At 31.1% G+C, this 9,503-nt stretch overlaps 1 long non-coding RNA gene across 1 annotated transcript; it reads left to right on the forward strand.

The window, feature by feature from the left end:
* The first annotated feature begins 3,734 nt into the window (after positions 1-3,734).
* Positions 3,735-9,052, forward strand: LOC127730091 (uncharacterized). Its single transcript, XR_007994961.1, has 3 exons — positions 3,735-4,081; positions 4,459-4,602; positions 8,103-9,052. It is a non-coding gene; the product is annotated as an uncharacterized LOC127730091 (long non-coding RNA).
* Positions 9,053-9,503: the final 451 nt, after the last annotated feature.

Raw genomic sequence — 9,503 nt, forward strand, 5'->3', positions numbered from 1 at the left:
AACCCCTACTCTCACACACACAGCATAACCATTACTGCCAATACTCGCATATATACATCTCTATACAAATATCTAAATTTGAACATACTCCCCCCCCCCCCCCCCCCCCTCCTTCTAGACACCGAGGTTTTGGATCCGCCCCTGTTAAATGTGTCTAATTATATACATTTTGTACGGGTCTAGATAATAGCTAAACGTACAATCATATAATTTGTTGGATACCTAATTATATTATATAATGTGTCACAAAATAAACTTGTATACCCCCCTTCCCAATGCAGTATTGAAAAGTAAATCATTTAAAAGTCCTGAAGATAAAATATGTTTTGAAATATGCCCTGCATACTTATTTATACAAAGACATATAGTAATTATTGAACTACTGTGGGGCTTGAAAAAAAATCTATTTAAGGGATTCGGAGACGAGAACAGTTAAAAAAGGCTCTGCAACGAATCCTAAATGTAAAATGATTTGCAGCATAAGACATGAGAGCACATATTATAGATAGTATTAAATATGAAGTTCACGCCTCATATAGTGAAGTCCTATGTCATAGGACTATTGTTGTAACATGGGTTAGTAACTGGTTCCAATTTATCCTGAATAGTCTTTATTAAAGAATTAGTTCCGGAGTATAACAGCTTATGTCTCTACTTGTGGGTTTCTGGTTCTGCTGTCGTAATTAGGTGATTTTTTTTCTACATGTAGTAAAAAAGAGGGGGCTTAGTCCAAATAATTGTAACGTCCTGGATGCTTTTTATTCTTTTTTCATTGGTGCCTTCCTGCAATGTCTCTGATGATCAAGAAAAGTAAAAAAATGATATAGCACTAAAGAACGTCATGATTACATGTATCTGGACTTAGAAGGGGGAGGGGGCTAGCTATGTATTTTTTTTTATTTAAATGTGTAGACTGTAGGAGAGTTTCTTCAGAAAAGGTTTTCATTGGAGGTGTTTTTGCCATGCATCTGTTTCTATCCATGAACAAGTTGTGTGTCAAATTAATTATTACTACTTGTCACTCGCATTTTTTGCTCGTCCTGGCCATTATTGGCATTAACAGTCAGTGCACGAACTCGCAAGAACGCCAAAATTAGTTCAAGGGCGATATTCTGACGCGTTTTTTAATTCTTGGTCACTCAAGTTTAGAAAGAAAGGGGAGAAATCCAAACAATTACCGACCAATCACAAACGTTGTTGCAAATCTGACCTTATGACGTCAAAGAATTTCCCATAATGCAATTATTGCATATAAATAAAAAAGCTACTATACCAATTGAATAAAAAATATTGCATTCAAATTACATTTTATACCAATTGAATAAAAAATATTGCATTTGATCGAAAATTATACCATTTGAATGAAAAATTGTACCATTTGAATGAAAAATTACACCATTTGAATGAAAAATTATACCATCTGAATAAAAAATCTTGCATTTAAATGAAAAATTTACCATTCAAATAAAAAAATATTGCATTTAAATGAAGAAATATACGAATTAAATAAGAAATATTGCATTTAAATGAAAAATATCAAATTTTTGCAACCAATACCGTGCCATAGATAGGTAGGTTTATTGATTGGTTAAAATTTCACATTCATTAATCGATAATACAATCGATTGAAAGGTTTGGTCGTCTTCTTGATTGAATGATTTATTGATTGACTTTTTTGTCATATAAAGAGATGCATATTTCGTGTTTATTGACTTATTGATTGATTGTTTCTGTAATGTCCAGTGACAGATATCAAACTTTTACTCTTGGAATGATAAATGCACCGTACCCCCAAACAAAAAGGAAGGGCGGAAACCAGTTCCTCGTTAGTGCAGTTTTTAAGAGTTCACTTTCATAATTAATCTACAATGAAAAGTCATCCATTTTGTCTTGCATTTTATAGTGTTTTGAAAGTCATATACTATAAAAAAAAAAATAGAAGGGAAAATACTGATGTTCCATTGGACGAGAAGGGGCGAGTATGTTCTAATGACGAGAGAAATACATATATAAAAAAAATTAAATAGATAAAGGCCAAATAATTACTCTTTTCTAAAGTTATGTCTTCAGGCTACGAACTTCACAATTTTATGTAAGTTAATACGAATTGTAAACAAGCGAGTGTGTCCTCAGGCTGAATTGTGTGTTGGTTGCTGTATATATTGAGGACATCATGTAATATAAAAACAAGATTGCATTTTGATAAAACGTTATTTATGGCAAGCCGTTCTCGTCAAAAACTATGTTTAAACCATTTTTTCGAAAAAATTACACACTGAAAATTTAAAAAATCACACTGAGATTTAAGAATCTAAAATAACACACTGAGAAATCGAAATTACACACTGAGATTTTAAAATTACATACTGAGATTTTAAGATTACACATTGAGATTTAAAAAAATGAAAAACACGCACTGAGAATTTTAAAATTACACACTGAGATTTTAAAAAGACACACTGAGATAAAATAAATTGAAAAACACACACTGAGAACTGTTAATTACACAATGAGATATCAAAAATACACACTGAGATTAATATGCAAATTACTAATGATTATCTATGAGATGAATAATTCAACAGATTAATATCTTCGTCTCCCGATCTCTTGTCATTATAAAGAAATGCGGTTCCTACAACCAACATTCGTAATAAATTTCAAGACTTAACAACTTTTTTGCTAATTCATATTCATAAGTTTGTTGCCTATACTAACAGTATATTGGGATGTTTTTGCTATAAACTGTTTAAGCATGGTCCCTTTTCAAAAGTCTTTTAACTGTTACCCTGATTTCGCAAGGTAATCTTTTTTTATATTTTTGTTACGTTTAGAATGCATTCTATATGCTATAATAGGCACTTGGGAAAATATTCATTGCATTGTTTGTATTTTTGCAGATTGTTCCAATGTGTTCTTATAATTTTAATAAAGTTTTTCACCATTTGGTTATATTTTGTAATGAGAGTAAGTGGGTATTTTTCTTGTTCTATTGGTCTTTGATAACGTAGTTTTTCTATACGTTGTATTTTTAATGTTTTTTTATAAAACATATAGCGCCAAATTGAAGGACTAACGAGTTCTGTCCCCTAGTTGTTTTCAGCTTGTAATAGATTCAAATTAAGTATTCTAATTAAATATGTGCGCATAAAAAGTGCGCACAAATCTATGTGTGTAATTTTAAATTCTCAGTGTGTAGTTTCAAATTCTCAGTGTGTGTTTTTCAGTTTATTTTATCTCAGTGTCTCTTTTTGAAATCTCATTGTGTAACTTTCAATTCTCGGTGTGTAATTTTCAATTCTCAGTGTGTGTTTTTCATTTTTTGAAATCTCAGTGCGTTTTTATAAAATCTCAGTGTGTAATGTTTAATTCTCAGTGTGTATTTTTAGGTTTTTTAATCTCAGTGTGTGTTTTTTTTAAATTCTCAGTGTGTAAATTTTTCAAAAAATAGTTTAAACATAGTTTTGACGAGAACGGCTTGCCATAGTTATTCGTCTTGGCTTTTGGAAATATCCTTGAGCAAGGTGTTTTAAGTATTAACTAGTAAAACACAAATTTTGCCTTGAAATATCAAACCACTCATCGGAACAGATTTTGCAGACTAAGCAGTCCTTTATTTTGCCATGGTTTACTTCAGTGCAAGGTATTTGTTACTTCAATCAATGTGATCCAAACAATTTTTTCTCAAACCTAGGACAACTCTTCGACTATTATTATTACGGACGGGAAAACTCGGTCATGTAACTATTACAAAACCCAAGTATAAGGAAGTATTTATTCTTCGCGCTTCTTTACTATTTTTAACTTATTTAAATAATATAAATATCTACTGAACAAGCTCGTTCAGGTCTTTAAATAATTTTGTGTGGACGCAATCAACATCGGACAATGGGGTTATTTGAAGGAATTTCGAAATTCGCTCTTATATCAGCAATTTTGACTGCTGTTGGATTTCTTGTACATTTGATCGGTTATGGAGCACCATACTGGGTAAAAAGTGGTACTTTTAATATTGGACTTTGGAAATATTGTTTTAAAAGCGAGTGTATTGACATCGTTAGCGATAAATTTACAATTGAAGGTTTGTATTCCTTTATTAACTAAATTTATTTTTTAAGAAATGCATATGTTTTCTGAAAGATAAAAGTCGACAATAACTGTATCTCAAAGAAATGATTACAATTTTCTTTTCGTCTTAATTTCTTCGAATTTCTGTTGAAAGCGTCTTTTAAAAAAAAATCATTTTACAAGTATTCTATAATATAACTCACTCTTTATTGTCGATGTTTGAAACATTGCTTCAGATCTGCAAGATCAGATGATTATATAGTTTGTTTTGGCGACACACGTTAATTTCAAGCTGAGTTTAAGTCATTGACTTAAAAAGGAGGCTTAACAAGACCCAAAATGGTCTTAATTTGAAGTGAAAATAACTACACGTACAGTTCTTGCTTTTAGGATGGTTGGAGGCAGTCCAAGCCTTCGAGACACTTGCCTTTCTAGCCATACTTGCAACGATAGTGGTTATGGGACTAAAATTTACAGTCATGAAAGAGCAGAAGATATTGCCAATTGTCATCTTAATATTTCAGTCTGCTTCAGGTTGTATATGTAATATTTAGATAGACGGAACATTTCTAACGGGTCTGTGCTAGTTGACCGAACACTGACATCTTTTTTTTTTTTTTATTTTACTTTCGTTTGAACCGACCTTTATCAGACAATCTTTGTGTATTTCCACCTGATGAAGCTCTTCAGTTGAAACCTTTGTAATGACATTGAAATCTGTATTCAACTATATACACCACATTACAATTAACAGTTTGAGCTTTTTGGGTCATTATGTGTGATTTGTGTTACTTTAAGCTTTGTGATGTTTCTCGTAAATTATTTTTTAGTTCCTCTGATATTTTACCGGTCACCGTCTTTTCTTAATTGTCTCACAAGATTGTGCGAGGTAAACGATCCCGGGCTTTGAATAATCAAATATACTTTTTCTCATTGTTGAAGGCCGTACAGTTGCCTATAACTGCTTACATCCACTTCATTTGAACATTGGTGGATAGTTGTCTCATTGGCAATCATACCACATCTTCTTATTTTTATATTTTTATGCTAAAAATAGGCAGATCGGGCATATTTTACTTCATTTACTCACTGCTTTCGTTTGGGTTAAATTGGGAAAATAACTTTAACAGTAATATATAATTAGCTTTAAACTAAAGTTTTAGTGAACTGAAAGACCGCTTGTCTGATTTTTAAAGCTGTTTTTGTTAAAATATTTGAAATAGCTCTCGCCGCGATATAGCCTTTTGTGCTGATGCGGCGTAAAGCAATCACCAATTAATTAGTTAATCAATTTACTGTATAATAAGACTGAAAAATGCTATGATTTGTTAAAATACACAAGCGTGTAGATGTGCGTAAAGTATATTTCATCAATGATTCTCTTTAAAATAATAACCTTTTCAAAGGATGAAAACACGTGATCTGCAAAGTTTCTCAAATTTCTGGGCATTTACTAGTAGTAAAGAAGAAACACTGAACAAAATCCAATCATAACCATTAATTGTCAAAAAATTAAAACAGACAATAGTTTTTTTTTTTTAAATTCAGAGTGTAACTGTCCTTTTCAGGGTGTAGTCAGGTGAAATAAAAAGAATATTGAATTTAAAATTTTTACTTTAAATCAGAAAAGCATTAGTTAATGAACAAAATAAGCTGAAGATATAAATAAGTTTGTAACTCCTTTTCGAGAGATTTAATTTAAAAGTAATGGCGGTATAAGGCTGACTCGGACTTTAACCTTATATTTAGCATTGACATTATTTTGTGTCTCAAATCATTAGATTTCAAATGTCTCATTAGCGTATTGTAAGCAACAGAAACACAGGCACTTGTCTCTGTTATTTTTTTTCATGTTTACCTTGATAAAAGTATTTAGGACATTTTTTTTAGAAACACATGCCTGTGAACAGAAAGTTTGGTCTTTTATTATTTACTTTTTACAGAAAATTCGCCTTATTAAAGCGTTAATGTGTTAACAAATAATACACATATACATAAATTTAGCAACATAATTTCCATATTTCTGTATTCATTTCAATGGCATTGCCATGCAAAGCGTTTAAGGAGTCGAGGTTAAGCAATCACCGAACTGCCTCCAACATTTACCTGTTTTTTTATGTCTAGGTTAGTTTATGGAAAGGTATATACTATGAAATTTAGAGCGAGGGGCTTGCCCCGAGCTCTTAACTTCATAGTATATACCTTTTCATAGACTATCCAATTTAGCACATATTTACAACTCGAGTAATCTTTTAATTGGTCTATTGATAGTTTATTTTGGCTAACTTCTTGTGTCACAGGTGTTTGTAAAACGGAGCTCATTATCGAATTTTATGTTTTGTAAATGTACTCACTAGTATCATTGTAAAATATGTGATTTCAAAAGGCCCTAGTGACTCTAGAATGAAAAGATGATAGCTGCTGGTGTAAGTATGTATATTGATATAAAGCGGTGTTTTACTATACATGTACTTCTTTACATGGTAAGATGACAAAATGAATTGACCAAAAGCAGACAATAATTAAATTGCAGTGGAAGCTTTACATGTTTTGAAAACACTTTTCAATTTCACAGTAAAACTGAAGTTATAATAAATTAAGATTATTTGAAACATATAGATAGTTTGTCCCCATAGATAGTATAGCGGATAGCATTAAAAAGAAACTACCAATAGATCAGAGATTATAGGTTTTGTGTTTTTTATGTGTTTTTTTTTCAAAGTAAAAACTAAAAGATTAATCAGAATATGTATATATATATATATATATATATATGGGTGGCACATTCTCTTCAGACATTATCACGGTTTTTCAATTCAAGACATGCATGAAATATTTGCCACTGGACATTAAGCAACCAGTAATCAATCAATCAATTCATGACGAAATAGATCAATTTCCCCAAGAAAGTTAATAAAATCACCAAATTGCCTTAATTTCCCTTCACAATAATTCATAGTACACACTTTTGTTTTGTGTACAAAGTAGTTGCATTGATGATAAATTATATTACAATTTTAAGATAGCCCTGCTCTCTAATCAAGGTATAAAGAGCCATATTTGTTACTCTTTATTTAAATGAAAAAAAACTTGCAATTGTCAAAAACATTTTTTAAATCCAAAGATTTTAATAGCAGGATATGTAAAAATCAACGTGAAAACTAATTACAAACTATTTAATTTAATTTGGAACATTTTATTTGGAAAATAGCCAGTGGCAATTTTTGTTTTCATATCTCGATTACGATACAATGAAATCTTAACCTTGTGGTCATTCATGCGTGGTTACTTAGTACACGGAAAAAGTATGTACTATGAAAATTAGAAGGCAAATTCAAGCAATATGATTGGACGAGAAGTTGTAAGTATGTGCTAAATAGATTTAGTTGATTGATAACAAACTTTTTAAGGTCACTAATTAAGTCAATCCTTTGTGCACATAGTTCAAATTTTCTGTAAATTTTGTCTATGTCAACTAGTAAATCTATTCACCGACCAATTTATAAAAGAGGGTCTGAATGGGGTTCTTCATTTCTGTATTCCTTATTATTTAGGCAGCTTTCTCTATTCTCTATTGATTTTGATCAATATACTCTATTCTTAATTGTATTGGCCTATTTTCTCTATTCTTATTTTTTTCCTTTTATTCTAAATTTTCTAAATGTTGCGTATACGTCAGTATGACCACAACACTACAACACCATGAACCAAAATTCATCAAGAGGTCACGCCGTTTCAGAATCTAATCGATCTGGGTATTATTTTGAAAAAAAAGTACATTAAAACTTTGTGATCGGTTTAAAACGTCATAAACAATGGAAATTCAACCAATGACGTAGCGTTATTTTCATTTCGGTGCACAAACAATGAGATTGCCCATAGTCCTTAGATTATGAAAAGGCGTAATTATCTTTAAATTAAAATAGATGCCACGGTTAACAATTTTAAGTTGTTTTCTTTTTTCTTCATTGTTTTTTTAATAAGATTCAGAGCTTTTTGAATAAATAAATAATTTATCTAATTCTTTATTTCAGTTGGTCTAATCCTTCTAGGTGTGATCATATATGGTGCCAAAAGTACTATAACTAGCTATGGATTCGCGTTTGTTTTTGTGATAATAGCTTCGATCATTATTCTCGTCGCTGGAGTCTTCAGTTTCTTGGATTGGAGAGGCGCTTCTTCACCTGCATAAACAGAAGTACAATCGAAACAAGCATCATTAATATTACTACTGGACTTCCGTGTAAATTGTTATTGAGCTTCCGAGTACTAGTATATTATTATAAAAATAATAGGCTTTAGATATTAATCCTGCTATTACAAACTAGGTTGGGTGTAAAAGATAGAAATATTCACCCACTAACCATGTATGTTTGCTAGGAATATTATACAATTACTGTCTTTTGATGAGGTTAATATGCGGTTTTATTGACTTTTGAAAAAAACTGATATTCACTGAGGCCGACGGCCGAAGTGAATATCAGTTTTTCAAAAGTCAATTAAACCACATGTTTACCGAAACAAAAGACAATAATTGTTTTATTCCATATTCAAAATCAAATTCATATAGAGAAACCTACTTATATTATACCAATATGGAATAATCAAAATTAGTGTCGCTTTACAAGCACGGTGAACAATAGGACTGTATTTAACATTACTTATTCTGTAGTGTGAGGCTACAGTCCTGCAAGAGAGTTGTCTTTAAACAAATATATTTTTTTTCCTTTTGTTATTTTATCATTGAAGAGAACCACAATCTTTGCATATTTTGAAAAACGTATTTTTTTATTGGCAGTGAATTTAAATTTAAGAGCCACGAAAGCTCGTAGAAGAAAGAATTTTGATTTTCCTTCATGCCGATTGAATCAATGTCCACAGAACTGATGAAGCGAAACTTTCTCTTTGATACAATCATTAAAATACTAACAACTTTAACATCAGTCAGTCATATTTTTATGTATATAAAAAATTATGAAACATGTCTGACGTATTGTTTTCCATTTTTCTCGAAGAAATTGAAGAGAGCTTTAAATGTAATTCAGAAAATTGATACCCATGACATTGAAAATATTTTCAACCTTCACACACATATATATAAAGAATTAGTTCCGGAGTATAACAGCTTATGTCTCTACTTGTGGGTTTCTGGTTCTGCTGTCGTAATTAGGTGATTTTTTTTCTACATGTAGTAAAAAAGAGGGGGCTTAGTCCAAATAATTGTAACGTCCTGGATGCTTTTTATTCTTTTTTCATTGGTGCCTTCCTGCAATGTCTCTGATGATCAAGAAAAGTAAAAAAATGATATAGCACTAAAGAACGTCATGATTACATGTATCTGGACTTAGAAGGGGGAGGGGGCTAGCTATGTATTTTTTTTTATTTAAATGTGTAGACTGTAGGAGAGTTTCTTCAGAAAAGGTTTTCATTGGAGG

This window comes from Mytilus californianus, unplaced genomic scaffold (assembly GCF_021869535.1).
Source record: "Mytilus californianus isolate M0D057914Y unplaced genomic scaffold, xbMytCali1.0.p SCAF_2, whole genome shotgun sequence".
NCBI lineage: Eukaryota > Metazoa > Mollusca > Bivalvia > Mytilida > Mytilidae > Mytilus > Mytilus californianus.